The sequence below is a fragment of the Dermacentor variabilis genome, chromosome 8 (genome assembly GCF_050947875.1).
Source record: "Dermacentor variabilis isolate Ectoservices chromosome 8, ASM5094787v1, whole genome shotgun sequence".
In the NCBI taxonomy this organism is placed as follows: Eukaryota; Metazoa; Arthropoda; class Arachnida; order Ixodida; family Ixodidae; genus Dermacentor; species Dermacentor variabilis.
This window is the reverse complement of record NC_134575.1, coordinates 22,696,859-22,717,768: the sequence shown is the minus strand read 5'-3', so window position 1 is coordinate 22,717,768 and position 20,910 is coordinate 22,696,859. Positions and strand designations below refer to the sequence as shown.

The 20,910-nt window shown below is 45.9% G+C and overlaps 1 non-coding gene across 1 annotated transcript; it reads left to right on the top strand.

The window, feature by feature from the left end:
• The first annotated feature begins 5,892 nt into the window (after positions 1-5,892).
• TRNAS-CGA (transfer RNA serine (anticodon CGA)) lies at positions 5,893-5,965 on the top strand. Its single transcript has one exon. It is a non-coding gene; the product is annotated as a tRNA-Ser (tRNA).
• The last annotated feature ends 14,945 nt before the right edge of the window (positions 5,966-20,910 follow it).

Sequence of the window (20,910 nt, the reverse complement as noted above, 5' to 3'; positions counted from 1 at the left end):
CAGAACTGCTATCGTGATAAAATTTAAATTCTACAATATTACATGCCAAAACCACGATCTGATTATGAGGCACGTCATATAGTGAGGGACATCCCGAATTATTTTGACCTGTTGCGGTTTTAAACCTTGCGTGGTACAGGAGCGCGTGTTGCGTTCCGCCCACTCGGACGGTGGCTGCGGAAGCCAGGATTGAAGGTGCGACATCGAACTCGGAAGCGCTACGCCTTAGCCACTGCGCCACTGAGGGGAGTACTTTGTCAATTTGTAAGCGGTTGATTACGATTTCGGCTGATTACAATCAGGCGTAATACCTTGGTGCAGTTAACTCCAGCATTCAGCTGTTGAGCACGAGAACGCGCTACGTATGCAGCTGGGCATGGTGGTCACGTTTCGGTGCTTTCAAAAAGGCTAAAGCTTCCGCGTAGCTATATTTCGGACCACATGACTGAACGGCAGGCCGTCAACATTTATGCTGAACACTCCACAAAGGCCACCCTCAAGTGTTCAGGGCGTTTAGCTCAATCATTTAGTCACTTGATATTCAAGAATGATATTGTGTCTGCTGTCCGAAATACTTACGCGAATGATAATATATGCGGGTGTTATACTTCTCAGTGATCTGTTTTTACTAGAGGGCACAAGCGCTCTAAATGTCTGTTTCGTTGCTTTGAGGTGAATATTTTGTGACCGTATTGCTTCGTTACGCTGATGCTGCGCGCATTCTGCTTCTTGAATTCCCCGCGTTCATACTACCATCTACATTTTCTTCCATCATTTTATCTGGCCGCGACTGTTGTAACGTTATCTTTTTGTTTGTGATGACAGGGCAGTGCCAGTTTCTGCGCAATGTGAATTTTTGGTATCGGTTTCATACTACGTAACAACATTCGTGATTGGATCAAGGCGTGTCATATTTCAGTCTGAAAGTGCTTCGCGAACATTGCGGTGCACTTTTGGTTCGACGCGCACACTGTCGCTTGCCGCGGAGGAAGTGCGCTAACGGAAGCGCACTTCCTCCGCCTTCCCTTGCCATTCATTAATTCATTCATTCATTCATTCCGCCTTTCCATTCATTTCAGTCGTATACAGCTTCATTTCGGCGTCCACAAGCTCGTTCAATAAAATACACGTTCAGCTGTGATATGGTTCGTCCGTTGCTTTTCTGCGCACGGCGTTCGTGTGCATGCGACATCTGGTGGACGTGCGAGTAAAGTGCCCTGAAATGGAAACCGTATTACAGCGTCCGTGGCGACAGTGGGAGGCTTCCTACTTCACATTCCACAAACTAAACATATTGAGCAATATTCTGGCGGCTCCATCCGGGATGCCACGTTAGCTCGGCTATTACTTTTTCGGACTCTTGCATTAAGCAATTTTCACATTTGCCAAAGCAAGGCAGCTTGAGATTGACTTTATCTCCTAAAATTACTAAAATATAATTGATTTCAACTTCCACACCTGCTCAAAAATTATGCGCTTAACGTCCGATACAAGAGCGTATTATTACTACTTCGATTTAATATTAGCATTACTCATCAGCAAGAAGGCTCCGTAGCTCTTCCGGGGCGCTATATTGATCATTAATCAATTAATGTATTTATTAATTTATTAATACATTCGCTTCAAAACTACCAACACATGCGAAGGAATCGTGAACTGGACTCATTCCAAAACAAAAAAGTTGGGCAGCATGTTACCCTTCTGTAACACGTTAAGGCCTAAAACCTGCTGCACACTTGGTAAGGCATTTGGTTATACGATTGGAGTTGTTGTTAGACATAACGAGTCGCAGTGTAAAGTAAACGTGTGGCAAGCCACGTCGTTGGCTTATTTGGTGCCTTGCATTAAGAAAAACCAGCCAAAAAGAGAAAAGACGCACACAGAAAACTTACAAAAAGACAGGAAAGAGGCTGGGATACCAGCTGTTTATTCGACAGAACGGGGCTCTAGTTTATAAAGGGTACACTGTCACATGAACATCGTACAATCAGCTTATCTCAACCAGTCGTCAAGTAAAAACCAATAAATTTCAAAGGCCGCATGCACCCTCTTTCTGCCAAGGCATCTCACATCAGGCAGTAGGAGATAAGTCTTGCGCGGAAGGTTGCGCTGGAAATGTGGCCGATGCGAACATGGTACTTGAGCAGTGTGCGCATTGGAATACAGGCAATGGCCCATGATATGAGATAGGTATTCTAGTAAATCACTTTGTTGGGTTAGTTGGTGCATTGCATTAAGAATGCAATGCCGCCTATCGTAACCGCCGTCGCGAGGAAACGGATGTGGATGAAGCGGCGGCAGCGGCGATACGAGAGCCACACGCGGGCCTAATGCGATGCGGGCGTTCTGGGATTGCAGAATTGGTGGAGACAGAGGCGGCTGCCGCACGTTCAAGACGAGCCCTCGCCTTGAGAGGTGAATGCACAGAAGGGGGCGAGAAGGAGGCTCCTGGCGATGCCGAACGAGCGGAGCGAGCTTCTAACAGCGCTTTCCAGAGGGCTGGTCAAGTCGCGATCGGCACGGCCGCTGTGGAGAGAGAAACAAGGGCGACACACTAGAGTGACGGCCAAGTACACGAAAGACTTTGTGGACAAACCCGCTGGTGCAGTGTGTGAAGTGTGTGACCAAATTTGGTTCGAAGGGTGCTTGAAAACAACAGATTAGCAGAAAGTTCTCCAGAAAGTTCAGCCCCGGATCAGCAGGGCGTTTTTATCAAAAAGTTCAAACAGCGTATCAACAAAGCGCTCATCACAAAGGTCAACACCACTTATTCTGCAGAAAGTTCAACAGAAAATTCAACCGCTGATCAGCAGAAAGTATAACACAAAGTTCAGCAGCCGATCAACAGAACGTTCAACTACTCTTTCGCCTTCACATTTTTAAAAACTTATAAGCACCCTTCGTAATTTTTTTTTAGCTTACGGTAGTATTAGCCATTGCTGATGATGATATTTCTTGCGCCACTCGACTAGAAGCCGTGTTTTTTGGGTATGAGCCATTGCAACGAGCCCTTTAATGCTTCCGCCTTAAAATTAGGCAAAGAAACTGCTTACGTGTAGGAAGGCGAAAGCATTGTAGTCGCTGTTGCGAAACTTTTTCGCGTAGGTACTCGTCCGCATGTCGTCGTTGACGTAGTAAACTTGCACCACGTTCCTTTTGAGACATGATGGTGGTGGTACAAACTCATGATTTGACGTTTAGAGTGTTGTTGTTGTTGTTTCCTGTCACGTACGCGGCTCTTGCCCACAATATGGTGGATTGGCCAGAAAATAGACAGGTGGCGAGCAGCCGTCCTATTTTGTATTGAAGGATCGCTAGGGCATGATAGAGGACAATGATGACTTGCCCACGATCAAAAGCGTTGCGCGAGTTTTTTTTTTTTAATATAGGGAGGACACGATGCCTGGTTCTGTAAGACACTGAGAAATATGACGTCAATCCGAGAATTTCTAGATTTTTACTCTTTCCACCGTCGGCCATTTTTGGTACCATGTTTTGGTCACGCCGTCATCGGATTTCGAAGAAATGGTGCGCACGATGCTTCCGCATTAAAATAATGGCAGTCTTCCAAAATAAGACAATGTGCGACGATTACGATACTCCCTAACGTGACACTTGAGCGCAGCTTTGCACGCGTTTTCATTTCGCGACACGTTGAGGCAAAGAATGTGAGACCGAAATCACAGCATCGACTGGCAGTGGGCCACTGCTGTCAGTGCGTTCGCAGGGAGAGGGGAAATAAGTGCACGCTGGCATGATGAGCGACATCGGAGCCAGCTGTGGGAGAAGAACAAGAACGCGCGAACAAAGGCACGAACGCGTTCGCACAGTTACGCCGAGGGGCGCCAACGAGCCAGCTGTGGCAGAAAGGAACGAAGAACGCGCAGGCAGTGGGACACGCACGGTGATGGCCACGCCGACGCCGACGCTCAAACCAGTGTCGGGGGCATAAGAGCTGCACTCTATAACAGGCTGCTGACGTCAATCCTGTTTGGACTTGATGGACGTCAATGAATGGTCATTTACTCGACCTATATATATTTGCATGAGAAAGTAGGGTTTAAATGTCTATAGCAAAATATGCGAAAAACATCACGAGCTAAATTATGCAGCGGTCAGTACTCTCAAGTGCACTTGTTATTTTCTTAGCATTAATCACACTGACGTCCGTGCTTTCGCACTTAAAATATCTTAACACAACTTAACCTTAGAACCGTGCTGCTGCTTCATGACGTGCCGTTCAAAACCTACAACTTGCTTTGCGGCCAAACTTAGTGCTCAGCTATGGCTTTTGGAATCCATGTGCAGTGCGGCTTGAACAAGTAATTTGCCTAAAAGCGCATTCTATATGTGCATATAAAATGCGCTAATGTGGAATTTCCCAATAAACCGAATAAACAGAATGGAATTTTTTCAATTGCTCAAACATTTAAAAGGATCGGAAGCACAACTCTGAAGTTATCTTTGGTTTATTTGCGCAAGAGTTTCCGTCGGTAGGACGACCTTTTTTCGAGGGATACAATAAAATCTCGCGACATAGTCTCTTCATATATTTAGATAACGAAAGAAAGTATAATAGAGGAAAAAGGGAAAAAAGAAGAAAAGAGCGAGAGCAGGGCCTTAATCACATTATTCGTTACTTCCATTGGTATACACCGCGCCTTGGCGAAGTCAAACTCCTCATCATCGACAAGGTCGTTGACACATTCCCCAAGACAAGTGTCATGGGCTCAGGGAGTGAGTGGCGTAAAAGAAGGAATGCGGTACGCGTGATACCAGATGGTAGACGAACAAGCAAGCCATTTTGTGGTGTTCTGATCAAAAAAAGGCGTATGATAGACATGCATGGAGGGTTTCTTTTTTATACAAAGCAGATGGTTTATCAAAAAAGTAATGATACCGTTGAGCGTGCCGTTTTTTGCAGACGCGTGCCTAGGCGAGGCGGACATACTTTGCCAGAACAATTAATAAAAACTAATTGACTTGTTTGTTAGTGTCTTGGGAGCAGTTGTATAAATGGCCAATTTGGGGGCAGTGACGTTTTCATGCACACCCATTCTTTTTTTAAATCTTAAAAAATTGCACCTAATTCGAGTATTCATAATCAAATTCCAAAGCGCAATCGAGTCAATATCGAGGCTGAGCACGTCCCGTGGCGCATCAGATGGCAACACCCCGTAAAGAATTTCGTGCGAAGTTTGAATCATAACATGCCAGAGTAAATACTGCCCAGTCATAAATCCGCATCTGGTTGCCGTGACGTATATGTAACGGCTGCGAGTGGTCGAGACTTTCGGTTTTAAAGTTCCTTGCGATTGTTGTCACCGGCGTTTAGGTCTGATATGATAGCGGGGCCGCATTTCTTGCGGTTCCGCGGTATTCGGTTTCCATATTGCCTGGATTGGTTGCCTGGATCTCAAATAAGATGCACATTTCAGTATAAAAATATGAGGTTGTATTAAAACCTCAGTGCCTTCAATTTCGCCATTTAAACAGCTTCTCGTAAGGCACTGATAAAAAAAAGATAATTAATAAATTTTTGGTAACTGGTCTTCTTAAGCTTGCGTTATTAGCTGCAAGCTGTACCCTGCTAGGCTAGGAGCTCGTCTGCAGGTAGCCACGTTCGCTGCGCTTGTAGCATTTCTATTTAAAAACAATATTTCGTGTCTAAAAAACCCAAAATGACACCGTCCGCATTCTTCTTATGACCTGACTGACAAAAATCGGGCCCGTCTGTTTCGGGCCCCCCTCTGGAAACAGAGGGGCACGCTCGGAAAATATATTTTCCGAGCGTATTTTCTAATATATATATATATATATATATATATATATATATATGTATTATATATACTAGGACACATATATACCCACGAAAGTGGATGGGGAAACAGCGCCGCGGTAGCTCAATTGGTAGAGCATCGCACGCGAAATGCGAAGGTTGTGGGTTCGGTTCCCACCTGCGGCAAGTTGTTTTTTCATCCACTTTAATTTCCGTTAATTTATCGTTTCCTTATTTCATTTATTAAGCACAAGTAATTTCCCCTATGTTGTCCTTGGTGTCAGTGTTTGTTGGCTTCTCATGATATGACTATATATATATATATATATATATATATATATATAGAGAGAGAGAGAGAGAGAGGGAGAGAGAGAGAGAGGGAACCGAGGGTCACGCTCGGAAAAACACTTTTATGTAGCACCTTTTAAGCAACCAAAAGCTGTGTCGCGAGTTTTTTTTTTCATAATGCTCTACAATTTTCTCATTTGAACTTTCCATCTAAACATTTTATTTGAAAAGTTGATTAATTAATCAAGAGTAAATATATAATTCGGCAGAATGCAACAAATAATCTCAGTATCTCCAAGCGACGGCAAACAACATTACTTTGGTTCTGTCCAGCTACGTCGCATTTGCATATCTTTCAAATTTCGGTGCATGATAGTTCGGACACCCTGTATATTATCAAAAAAAAAATAAACCTATATACGAGGAGCTTCGCAGGCGCTGATGTCGTGCCAAGGTTGAATGAAGCATACATGCACTAAAGGCATACACACCAGTGAACTGAATGTGAAGTGAGAGTTAAGTTTTATTTTTATTTCACATCCGTTTTTACAAACTGTGCTTATTTTGTCTGCTATTTCTATTTCATGTGACGTGAAGAGTGAACACTTGAACTTTCTGGAATCAATGCGCGAACGGGATACGAGGTGCGTTTAAATTTTATTCAGGCTTCGTGCGGATTTTTTTCAAGTGTTTGCTTGTTTCAGGTGGTCTACGCTTAATATGTGCCATTTTGCTAAGGGAAATGAAGATGCTGGCACCGTCCGCGATGCTAAACTCTCGTACGCACTGGTATATTAGAAAAAAGCTATACCGGTTCTCCCACTTAACTAGGGCCAAACATTAAAAGCATGCAAATGACACGTGGCTGAAAAGAACCCAGTTAGTGTTGTTGGCCGTCGCTCGGATATATACAGATTTTTTTTCATTCCGGCGATTTACGGAATTAGTCATTACATAATTAATGAACTTCTTCAATAATATACTTAGCTGAAAAGTGTGAATGAGAAAATTGTAGAGCATTATGAAAAAACTTGCGATTCAGATTTGTACTACGCCTTACGTGGTGCACAAGTGTTTTTACAAACATGACTGAAGTCCGCGAATACACGCAAAGTGCCGCGAGCGGCTGGTTACGCGTCAGTTTTTTTGTGTATTCACGGACTTCTCTCGTGCTTAAAAAATACATTTATGTAGAATGTGTTGAGCGTAGCCGATGTGCAAAAATTACATGAGCCTATAGAGTAACGACAGATCTTTTTTAAGGTCCTGCATAAAAAGAAACAACTTGTATATAAACCCCCGCTTGCTTGTAGGGAGGTGCCGTTTACTAAACCAGAGGCTTGCGATCGACCTGGGACGCTTGTGAAACGTTGTAAGGCCTGTAAAACCGCAAAGCAAGCGCGCATGATGACGGAGATTATGGATGGTTGTAGACAGCTGCATTAGATAACACTCCGGAAAATAATATATTTCGCTCTAGTTCGGTGGTGTCCACCGGGCTTGTACATCAACTTACCCAGCTGTTACAAACAGCGCATTTTGGCAACTTTCCTGGAGGCCGAAGGTGCCCGTAACAACAAAGCATCCATTTAGTGAAGCAGTAGGTATTACCAAGTAAGTATAAGAATGGTTTACTGTAAAGGAACGGTAGCAGTGCTAACTAATGCAGATATATGACAGGCGGTCCCTCTGAGTTCAAAAGTGAACAGCATGAAGAAGGTATATTGGGCTCATCAAGGGCGCATCGAAAGGAATTTTGCTTTGAAATGACACTGAGAAAATACCAAGCAAAAACAAATTTATTATCATTCTTTATAAAAATGTTTGCCCATCAAATATATTGGTTTAAGCGTGGCATAACATTTATGATAAAAAGCCAACATACCGGCATAACAATCCTACCCTAGTTGCTTCTAGCATGTGGCGGTTGATGATGTAATGCCAAATGAAAGGAATTCTTCGTTTCTTAGCAAAAGTATATTGACGTCAAACTAGTTCGTAGTTCAGCTTGACATGTGAACGATGTTCATAAAGTTTACTGATTTCAAATCGCTGCCTGTACATTTACCAGATACTGAACGACTCGCGTTAATCGGCGGTGAATATCCGCGAGCCGATCTTCAATTACAAGTGCGACGTCAGTTATGGTTATATAGTTCAGTTTCAAATGTATCATGAAAGGCTATATAAACTGTAAAACATTTACACCGTTATTCACTTCCTCGGTGTAATTTCTTTTACTATGATATATAATCAACCTTAACCCAGTTCCCTAAATTGAGTCGTAGTCAACAGTAGCGAGTGCCCTCCAGGTCGAATCTTGGCTTGGTCCGTTACTTATTTGTATGCCCAGTCCGTATGGCCACAACCTCAGCACCCACCCCCTTAAAGTCCATACGGTGAAGCAAATTGAAACTTTGCGCATTTGTGCAGACCAAAGCACCAATTCTTACGAAGTGGGAACGTAAACTGTGATTTATTGTAGAAAAATAAACATAGGAATGTGGAGAGCGCCTGAGTTCTTCGCCCTGGCATGTGTTTAATGACAGGGCTTTGTAGCAGATCTCTTGCGGTTTCTGGTGCTGATATATGCCACAGTGCGTTGGCATATTTTGAGCCGGCACTTGCAGCTCGCCAGGCAAATGAGAGCTACACATTACAGCTGCACTGTTCCCTTTAACGCTGTTTCACACTGCGCTACTGCAAGCCGGACGTATAATAACCACTGAGCTATCGGGAATTGCAGGCTTAGCAGTTTGTGTCCGATTTGTAGACCGCGCAACGAGGTTTCGGTGAGTGTTCGTGGCCCCCAGAAGACGTTGGGTAGCAACAACTGGTATATAGATATAAAATAAGAATTCATGGGCGATTACGATACTCACTAATTAGAAATTTGAGCGCAGCTCTATGCGTGTTTTCATTTCGCGCTATATTGGCTGGCGTGGAGAATCGGTCTCGTGCGGCATGTTGCAAACGGAGAGAAGTTTATCGCCTTTGCCTCGCTAATCTGGAAAGCGCAAGAGCCAGCCCGTGAGGCAAGGGAGTGGGTAACGCGTGGGCGCAATTTACAGAAGCCGCTGCCGACAAAGCTCCCCGATGACGCGCGCTATTCTGTCGCCACCTCGTAGTCACCGTAGTCACAGCACTACAATTTTCTTCCCACGCTTTCGCCATGCACTCCTCCGCTTACCAGTGCTTCATGGTTCCGCCATCGCCTGGCTCCACTGGACCTTCCAAACGTCCTCTCCGCTTTCCTCTTCGCGCCCCTTCTCCCTCGCAGCTGGTTTCATGCCCCGTTGAGGGCCGCGTTTGCTCTTTCGCGGTGCTCGTTCGCTCGGTTACGTCGGGAATGCCGACGCTCGCCGCAAAAACGGGCGCCAAAGAGCTGCGCTCTAAAAGGCTGTTTAATAAAGCTGGAGATGGTTTTCTGGCAAAGTACGGAGCAAGCTACTCCATGTTAGATGACACTACGACCACGTAGCACAACTAACGGGGATGTGACTATCATTCCCAGCGCGGTTTGCAACGGAGTTTTGCTATCGCAAAACCAGCACTCAGTAGTTTTAAATGTCAGTCAACGAGTATCGCCGCGTTCCCGTCATGCGTCGTCGTCACCGGAGCCGGCCTCGGAAACTCCTCCGCTTCGGTGGCAGAGGTAATTGGCGCCATCCATCAGGAGGGCGGGAAAGCAACTCCGTTTCCCTTGCATGGCCTCCTAGATCGGAGCTCGCGAACCTTGGCGACCTTGGCGTCCGAACCTTGGTGCTAGCTTCGAAAAAGCGTCTGCTTAAAAACAGCCAATGGCAGCCATGCGGAGATTCACCCCTGGGATCGCAGTTCTCGCTGTGATGCTGCTATGGACGCTGCGACATCGTCGTCCTCATGCCGCCTCGGACGTCGCAGCGGTTGTGTCTTAACTACATCTGTCGTGATGCCTTCCTAGCACACACTAAGTGCGAGGGCGGCAGTGAGTCGCGGAAGTGACAATTCGTGGCAGTAAATGAGTTAAGAGATGGCGGAATTGAGGAACCAAGCCGATTATCTCTGTTATGGAGCCCGACGAATTAACATTTGGCAAGTGCATGTCCAACAATGACCGCGGCTGCTGAAAACTTGGAAAGAAACACAACGAAAAGGAAAATGATATAAACCAATGCATTAGCAGGCGTATACCATGGTGTGTTTGTTCTTAAGGATTAAAATATGTTACATCCAATACTGGGACGATATAAAAAAAAGAGCAGTTGCGCACAATTGCGATAAAAAATATGAGCGAGCTATATGCAAGGGCGAGAATTCTCTCTAGCCTCTGATACTTGAAACGAAATATCGGTTGCCGTAAACAAAGTTGTTATGAGCCCCAAATTCTACTAGAGAAAATATATGCGACGAACATTCCTTTGAGGTGCACCAATATTTGTGGCACTTCACTTGTAGCAATGAAAGGCCCCTTCTTCCGACCCACTGTCAAAAAGTTCACCCACTTCGGCAGGCAGCCATGGTGGTTAACCATCATGACTCATGAATATTTTTTATAGAACGCTGTAAGCACGTCACTTGCACTGCTTCTGCGGCGCGGCCTGCTCGAGACGAAAAGGCGAGCGGTCATAAGAAGTCTGAATCTGCCTGAACACGCCTGAACAAACGTACAAAAAGCCGAAGCACTGCGACTTCCGTGCCGTCCGCCTTGCAACATTCCGGAAAACGGTTGGGCCAATCACTGATGACGGCTAGAGCTACTGGCCCTACATCGAGCTGTCTCTTCTACGTCACCGACCACGTCACGAAAGTTCGCAATCTTGTAGAGACTGGTGCGGAAATTTGTGGCATTCCCCCTACTGTTCAAGACCGCAGAATACATCGTCATGACACGTCTTTTCTCACTGCCGTCGACGGTTCCAACATTAAAACGTACGTTCAGAAATATGTCACTCTTGACCATGGTCTGCGACGCTTTTTTCAATGGCTATTCGCCGTCACTAACTTCCGCGGGTCGTCCATCGGTGCTGATTTTCTGTGGAAATTTAACCTTCTCGTCGAGCTTCGCAACTGCGGCCTTCTTGACTCCACTACAAACCCGTCCGTACAAGGTATCACCACGTCTGCACCCACTTTGCATCTCGTACAAGCACACACCCAGGTACCGAAACCATGGTCCACCATCCCGCTGGAATTTCCAGAGCTGTTCGAACCACCATCGCCAAATCGTCCAATAGTGCACAACGTCACGCACCACATTGTGACTAAAGGACCACCAATATACGCCTGACCTCGCGGCCCAGCACCAGACCGTCTGAAAATTGCAACGGAAGAATTCGAACACATGCTCGCGTTGGGCTTCGTTCTTCCTTCCGCTAGCCCTTGGTCATCTGCTTCTCACATGGTGCCCGAGAACACGGGTCGTTGGCGACTGTGTAGCGATTACTGGTCGTTAAACAAAGTGAGGGTTCCCGATAGGTACCCTGTACCTCACATCCACTATTTCAACCCCATCGCTTCATGAGTGCTGCAAATTTAGCAAGGCGGATCCAGTAAAAGCCTACCATCACATTCCTGTCGGGCCTTCCGACATTCGTCAAACCTCAATCATTACTCCTTTTGGCATGTTTGAATACGTACGCATGCCATTCGGCCTCCGCAATGCCGGTCAAACATTTAAGCCGTTCGTCGATCAAGTACTTCGTGGCCTGACTTGTTGTATCGTCTATTTAGATGACATTATTGCATTCAGTCGCTCTGCTGTGGAACACGAATCTGACCTACGTAAGGTATTTGAACGCCTCTGTCAACATGGCCTGGTTTTAAACATATCGAAGAGTGAGTTTGGCCTTGCTTCTCGCGATTTCCTGGGCCATCGAGTAGACGAGCATGGCCTCCAACCCGTCCTATCCCGGGTCCAAGCCATTAAAAATTTCCCACGGCCGCCTTCTACCAAGCAAAACGGGCATTTCTGGGCCTCACCAAGTACTATCGCCGTTTCGTTCCTCGTTGTGCTTCTATTTTGCAGCCTCTGCACATTCTACTCTCTGGCACACCATGAGCTAGCATGCCTATGTCGTTGACTAATGCTGCTGAATCTGCTTTTATCTCTGTGAAGAACGCGTTGCTACCAATACTCTACTAGCACATCCACAACCAGAAGTTCCAATGTCAGTTATCGTAGACGCCTCTCACATAGCTGTTGGCGCCGTGTTTCAACAACTGGTTGGCATGACATGGCATCCTATATCTTTCTTTTCAAGGAAGCTGACATCGCAGGAAAGCCGCTACAGCACTTTCTGTCGCGAATCGCTAGGACTCTAGCTCGCAGTCCGCCACTTCCGTCACAATCTTTAAGGGCGTCAGTTCTTTATTCTCACCGACCACAAACCACTCATTTATGCTATTACCTCCAACAGTTCCTTGCACACTACCCGCGAAGTTCGCCAGCTTGCATATATCTCCGAATTCACTACTGATATTTGGCACATCAGTTGTGCCGATAATCCCGTCACTGACGCTCTGTCACGGATTCATGTGACAGAGCATCACATAAATCCGTGACAGAGCCAAGCAAAATCGTTCCGGCATTGACTTCGTCCGCCTCGCTACCGCTCAACGCACAGACCATTAACTTCAAACTCTCCGGACTGCCAACGATTCTCTGCGCTTCGAAGATACCTTACTGCCTGGCTGCAACGTCACAGTGATATGTGACATGTCTACGGATCATCCTCGACCGTACGTTCCTCAACAATTTCGACAGGAAATTTTTGACGCACTACACTCCTTATCACACCCAGTAGTACGTGTCACACAACGTCTGGTCACTTTCCACTATTTGTGGCCGCGTATGAACGCTGACGTCCGCTGGTGGGCTCGGGCATTCATGCAGTGCCAGCGCGCCAAGGTCAGTCGACACACTATGAGCACGCCTGACCATTTTACACCACCGGACGTTGGTTTCGTCCACTTTCACATCGATATCGTTGGTCCGCTACCACCAATGATACATACACAGTTGTATCGACCGCTTCACACGCTGGCTTGAGGCAATGCCACTCTCTCATATTACTGCAGAGTCCGTAGCCTCGTGATCATCATCATCATAGTCAGCCTCGCTACGCCCACTGCAGGGCAAAAGCCTCTCCCATACTTCTCCAACTACCCCGGTCATGTGGAAATTGTGGCCATGTTGTCTCTGCAAACTTCTTAATCTCATCCGCCCACCTAACGTTCTCCCGTTCCCTGCTACGCTTCCCTTCTCTTGGAATTCAGTCCGTAACCCTTAATGACCATCGGTTATACTTCCCTCCTCATTACATGGCCTGCCCATGTCCCCCGCCCCCCCCCCCCCCCCCATTTCTTGATTTCAACTAAGATGTCATTAACTCGCGTTTGTTCCCTCACCCAATCTGCCGTCTTCTTATTCCCTTAACGTTACACCCATCATTCTTCTTTCCATAGCTCGTTGCGTCGTCCTCAATTTAAGTAGAACCCTTTTGGTAAGCCTCCAGGTTTCGGCCCCGTAGGTGAGTACTGGTAAGACACAGCTGTTATACACTTTTCTCTTGAGGGATAATGGCAACCTGCTGTTCATGATCTGAGAATGCCTACCTAGGCCATCTTAAATACCTGGATTTCTCGTTGCGGCGTACCACACACAATGACGACAGACAGAAGGAGACAATTTAACTCGTCCTTCTTTCAAACTCTCTCCTGTCTTCTGGTTGTAACGCACATACGAACGACAGCTTATCACTCAAGTTCCGATGGCATCGTAGAACGCTTCCACCATCAACTAAAAGCATTACTTTGGGCCCATGACTCCATGATTCCATGAACAGAGTGCCTGCCGTTGTTTATACTAGGTTTTCCCACAGCTCTGAAAGCACATGCACATTGTTCTTCAGTAGAACTCGTTTTCGGCACGACACGGCGTTGGAACCGTCATCTGCTGACCTACAATACTACGCCGACCGCCTTCGCATTACCAGGCCCACTGTTATACTACCACCCCTTCGTAACGACCGCAGAAATGTTTACATGCGCGCATCTTTACTTCATAGCAGTCACATATTTAGCTGTCACAGCGCTACTCGCGCTGCTTTTTAGGCTAATTACGGTGGTCCCTTCAAAGTCCTCAACCGTGACGCCAAGTTCTCACACTTTTCTTGCAGCCAGCCACCCGTCTAAATCAGCACGCGCTATTAGTGTGGTAAGCAATGCGATTCAAGAAAACGCGCCCGCGGCTCTAAAAAATACCCCTACCCTCGCAACAGAAGAAGCAGCGATATCGCTCTTGCCATCACCTCTGATACTCTCACTGAAGATTATCACCAACCTCGCGGACTCCCCAGCTAGTCTGTCGCAACTACGCACATGGCGAAATCTCTTCTAAAGCCCTCCACATTCTTGAAGTCACAAGACGACGCTACCATATACTAATCCGTTCTGGATCCTTGGCCTCAAGTCTCTCCGCAATATTTAGCAGGCCCATGCTGTCGCCAGAGCATGCACTACTAAGCTCGCACGCAGGGAGAACAACGTAGCCTTTGTAGTCCCACTAATACAACATCACACAGTCTTCCAGAAATATCGCTTCACTAGCGATGTTTGCACCCGTCCCCACCTTATTCCCTTACGCGACAGAACCCAGCGCCAGGTGACAGCTGCACATTGACATCCCCCTACCTCTCTTTTTATCACCTCATGCGCCAAAATATTTGCAGGTACAGGTGCCCCCATTGCATTGAGCATGCTTCACTTCACCGCACCACTTGGCATTGCTACCACCCTAATCCTCCCTCTAATGCCACGACAGCCCATTAAGATTTGTGGGAATTAGTGTCCAGCTCTGACCTCCGTTACCCGACTGCTGGTGTGGTGGACGCGAGATTTAGCCCTGACTGCAGGGATTATAATCTGAGGACCCCACCTGCTGCCTGTAGACTGAATAACGTCCAGACGACAACACATCATTAAATTCTATATAAAGTTTTCTTACCTCTATCTTTCTTTCCGGAAGTGTTGAGCAACAGTGCGCATGATTCTTCGTCTTTCCTGAAGTCGATAACGTTTCGATAAAGTAGTCCAGCCTACTGGTCTTACGTACCGTGCGTGTGATATGTGCCGAATTCGCTGCATGCCATGGTTCTGATTACAAAAAGAGGTAGATCCTGTCTGCTGCTTTGCTGCGAATTGTCGCACTCAATCACCTCCAAGAGCAGTGAGAATGCAGTACAATCTGAGGCAAGGAAGGATGAGTTAAGCACAATTTCCCCTTGTGTGCCACCATTGTGCTGCTTCTTGACGCACAGTGCTTGTGTCTGAGCGAAACACTGCGCGGTTTGGACATTCGTGGCGTTTTACGCCCAAGCGTACATTCCCGGTGTGTGAAATCGGCGAGATTAGGTTTGTCGCAGTGAGGGAAGCAAGCGCTGCAGGAGAAAGGCGCCTTCAGATGGACAAAAGATCATCATCATCATCATCATCATCATCATCATCATCATCATCATCATCATCGTCGTCGTCGTCGTCGTCGTCGTCGTCGTCGTCGTCATCATCATCATCATCATCATCAAAACCATTTACTGGTCTCTGCAGAATCTTTTGTTGTAGTCTGCCAGGGTATTTGACGCTCTTGACTGGGTTTACCATGAGTGGCGCCCTTTTTCCAGGGCTCCAATGGCCTCAGCTGCCGTGTGTTTTCGCTGCACGACACCAATTTGGTCTTCACAGCGGTCGCTGGCCAGCAGTGCCTCGCATTGCTCCGCGCTTGGATTTATGATTTTGAGAACTGCTGTTATATGTTGGCATTCCCATGTGGTGTGATAGGAGGTTGGCTTTTGACCGCACCCCGGCAATATAGCTGATTATCTGGTGGGGTACGTTTTACTCAGTAGGCTTTAAGTTGGGGATCAGTGGGTGATATATGTGGGGGAGAATATGGTATCCTGGTTCCCCTGCAGTGCGCCAATAAAGGCGAGTATTCATTCGGAACAGACAGTAGACTTTCGAGACAGTGAAAAGAATTGCGCACGGTAAAGCAACGCCGCCTAGAGGAAAGTCTAGGTGGGCTCTAGCGAAGCGGGAAAGGAGAAAGGAGGCGAAGCCTCGCGGAGGAGGAGAGCAGGCGGAGGCGCGCTGGGCTGACCTCCTCTGGTAGTTGCTACGGGTTCTGTGTGCGCTGTGGATGTAACGCGTTCGTCCCGTGATCGAGAAGCCGAACGCCGAGCGAAAAGGACGCGGCAGCGGCGCAAGTGGTGCCAGACAGAGCGTGAGTCGAACGACCACAACATCGTCGCTCAGCGCCGGGCGTGAGGTGAACAAGTCCGGAAAAAGGCGCGGGCTTGGCGCGCCCACGAGACTTCAGAAGAGGAAGGACAAGTAGGGGAAAATTATTAAATATAATAGTTCATTACCAAAATGCTTGAAATCATAAAGCTAACCTTTTTCTTAAAGTGCCTCACCATCTTTCCTGATGACACTTCACATTTTATAAAAACCGGTAAACTGATATAAAACATACAGAATAAAAACATATAGCTTGAAAAAACCGCCACACTTATACACCACCAAAGCGTTTTTAAAGCATCCTAGTGTAATGCACGGAGGGGGAATAGCACCCATACGCTTGAATATAATCCACGTTCGCGAACTGAAACGTCACGCTAACATTTTTTATAAATGCCTTGTGCGTCACTATCTGTATGAAAAAAAAAGAGGATGCACACCTTTAGCTAATGTAAAGCTCTGAGTAAGCAGTGTTTTCAGAAATATACGCAACGCTAATGGCGTCATAATTTACGCGCCGAGGAATGACGTAGAGAAATATTTTATTTAGCTGCCAGCGTCACCCGTCTGACCTTACCATCGTTGTTGACACCTTTATCATGGTTGGACGGAACATTCTTTTCACCGAAGCCGACAAGAAAGAGCCCCTTTAAACCAGAAGATACAACTATGCAGCCATCCATTTTGCTTGTTGTGTACCTGACTGCCGCTTACTCTGTACAACCTTGTTCCACGGGAGCAGCTAAGCGCTGGTTGAAAGGAAAATCCACTGAAGGTAGGTATGGTTGCCGCTACTGTTCATCACTATGTAGTCACAGAACATTGCTATCTACGAGTGCCCGCCGTTGTGGACAGGTCACAGTAGCTGCTGCGGTGAGTTGCTCAGTTCCGTGTTCGATAACTAAGCCGCGATGTGGGTTTTTCAATGGGCCTGGAGCAGTAAACTTATATTTGGCAGACGTTAGCGTCTGTGTGGGCCTGAGTATAGCAATTTTTGGTGTTCGTTTTTTTTTGTCACTATTTACAGACTGACGCTATCCTAGATACTTTTGCGAGTTTGTAAGCCTTGCTCTTTTGCGGGAGCTATGTTTCCTGCTTGCTGATGTGGCCTCCTTCGAACGCCCTCTGTTTAGTAGCTTATGCAGAATTACTGTTGATCTTTTTGAAGTCTTCTAATCATTTTTCGCCTTCTTGCATTGCCGTCTCCCGCTAATATGTAAGTTCTCTACACTGTCCTTTGTGAATCAGACTGGTGTTTTTAAGTATCTCCAATAAGCAGCTGACCACTGGTCTCTTAATCTTGTTATGAATATTTTATTTACGTGAGTATATTTGCGTTTCTCGAATGCCCGCGTATCTTTCCGAGGTTATACAGCATGAAATCATCAAGTGTTTAAGTAGAAGCAAGGGCATCTACGCGAGTTGGTGTGGTGACATGGTGAAATAGCACGAACGACCAAGATAAAGAGCACAGCAAATGGCACAGCAGAGCACTGACTCTCAAATAGCATTATTAGAAAATCGCCTACCGTTTAGACTCGTGTAAACGCCGCACCCCCAACTTGGCAACCAAAAATATAGAGAAAAAAATGCGATCGGCGAAACAATCGCCTGCGGTGCCGCGATGTCGCGCGCGCGCATCGGCGAATTTTCTCGCGTTTCGCACTTCCGCGTGCCAACTACATGGCGAGAGCGGCGCATTGACCTCAGATGCAATTGTACGTTCGGTGGTGCGAGATGTGCCATAGTCGTCAGCAGCGCCAACAAAGGGCCGCACCTCGTAAGAATTGTGAAAAAATAGTGCGGCTGTTACACTACCCTATTCGGTATATATGGCTTAGCATATGTAATTTATATTATATTTTATTGCAGTTACATATATATAGCCTACATATAGTATAGCTTATTTGAGAGTAGGGGCTCTGTACTGTAGTTTGCTATTCTGAACCTTATTCATTCGCGCTGCTCCACCATGTCGTTATTTATTTATTTATCTATTTATTTATTTATTTATTTATTTATTTATTTATTTATTTATACACATACCTCACAGGCTCTAACTGGAGTATCGCGTGAGGGGGCTAAGAGAAACAACATGTAGCGAAAACAGGAGAACATAGCTAACAACAAATCAAACAATTGAAAAAAGAATGGAATAGAAAGCCGCCGAATAACATCAAGCAAACGAAGAGCAACAACAACACTCTGGACACGCACGGCTCATCGAACTCATGGCAAAGAACTGCAAATGCATGTATATTTATAAACTGCTTGCAAGGATAGAGTGTGACAGTCAAGTCACATGGTACAAATGAAACAATTGCGCATAATACGGAATAAATTTTTTTAATGTTTCTCTAAACGAGTCCAGATTATTAATTTCAACAATGTGGCTTGGAAGATCGTTCCAAGCTGCTTTTGCCAGAGGTAATGCAGGGGCGCTATAACGTAAAATTATTCCAAACTTTTCTGTTCTAATTCTGCTATCAGCCCTCCACGATTGGTCAAAAACTTTTTTCGACCGCGCCCACTTCACCTGTCTGTAACGTGACGTCACGAAAACCGCGATACTTCCCCATCTGATATGATGTGTTCCAACTCATTATGCATGATTTGACAGAAAAAAGAAAAACAGTTATTTCTGATTCGACCCTGTTTCGCCATTAGCCCTCGGCTATTGGTAAAAAGTTTTCGGGCACCACCCACTTCACCTGTCTGTCACGCGACGTCACAAAACCGCACAAACTCACTGCGTCAAAGTGACGTGTACGCGATAAAGATGCATTAATATGCCGAACAAAACTGAATTTTCTTCGGAATAGCCGCAAGCTGCCCCGTTCCGAAAGGAATAAAAGATGGCTGCCGCCGATCGCTGAGACACTGGCTACTCGCACCTGCCGGAGAGTATGGGTGTATTTGCGTATAATAAAACTTCTTGCGTGGCCGTGTAACGTTTTCGAGCCCTTTCATCACGTTTCCCACCTCATTCTGCCAACTCTTCTTTGCTGAGGGTCAGTTTTAGCGTCATTCTTAAGCTTCCGTTGCATGCCGCCGCGATTTTCGACCAGCCACCACAAGCTATGCAAGGGAAAGCCGACCAATTGCAGACGCCGGCACCACCCTCTTCATCCGGTTATCGATTTTCAGTGCACAGGCTTTGTCCCAGTGAATTCCTCTCCACTTGAGCGTTCTCCTCGCCTCTTCTCAGCCAATTAGATACGACAAGCCGCTCAGTCCAGGCAATGTTATTCGTTTTTCAAGCAAACAAAAGTGACCTCCTATGAACGAGGATAGTGTTTGATTGGTCTGTTCAGACAACCCTGCTGGTGACGGTCCAGTGCTTGCGTCGGTGGTTATGCAAATTTGACGTCAGAAGATTGGAATAGAAACATATTGGAATAGTTTTACGTTATAGGGACCCAGATCTGTTAAATGCATTTGTGAGGCCAAACGCACATGAGAAACTGTGTGTGTTATATAAGCGGCGAGATGTGCGAAATGGTAAGGAAAGGGGTAATGTAGTTGCGTGTTGACTGTGAGTGATTTGTACAGTAAGCAAAGCAGAGCTATCGTCCTTCTATATTCAAGAGATGGGAGTGATAGTGATTTCTTTATAGCAGTAACGCTAGAATGCCTACTGTAATTCGCGATGAAACGTGCGGCACGATTTTTTACAGGTTCGAGAGAATTTATTAAATATTCCTGATATGGCAACCCGATGACGGAAGCGAATTCGAGCTGAGGACGAACAAAGGTTCTGTACGCTATTTCACGAGTGGCTGAAGGCGTTTCACGTAGCTTTCGTTTTAGGTAACCAAGTGTGCTAGATGCTTTTGCTGTAACATGTTTTATATGCGCCTTCCATGATAAGTTTGTTATAATATGAATACCGAGATATTTGTACAAGGGGATGACAGTGAAAGCACTATTTAGCGAGTAAGTGTAAAGAGAGTTAGTTTTCTTTCAGCGGATGGTCATTAATTTGCATTTTTCTGTATTTAGGGACATTTGCTATACCTTGCACCAGTTTGTAATATTATCTAGATACTTTTGAAGAGCGATGTGGTCGTCGGTTGTCTTAATTTGGCGATAAACTACGCAGTAGTCATCAAATAAGCTGATTGCTGATGTTATGTTGGATGGCAAATCGTTTATGTAGATGAGAAACAATAGCCGACCCAGCACGCTGCCTTGAGGTGCACGAGATGACACATCGGCCAAGGAAGAATGATTGTTAATAAACGTAAACTGTTTGCGGGATGTGAGAAAGTTCCTTCTCCATAATATTGTAAGGCTGTCTAAATGTAATGATGATAATTTGGCTGTAAATCTAGAGTGGGAAACGCGATCAAAGGCTTTGGCAAAGTCCATAAAGATACTATCAATATGGAAACCATCGTCTATGTATGTGACTAGCTCGTCAGTGAATTCGATTAGTTGAGTCTCAGAGGAAAGTACTTTCCTAAAACCGTGTTTCTTCGAATAGAAGAAATTGTTAGCTTGTAAGTGCTGCCCAATATTAGGTGCTATGACCTGTTCTAGTAATTTACATGGAATGCTTGTTAATG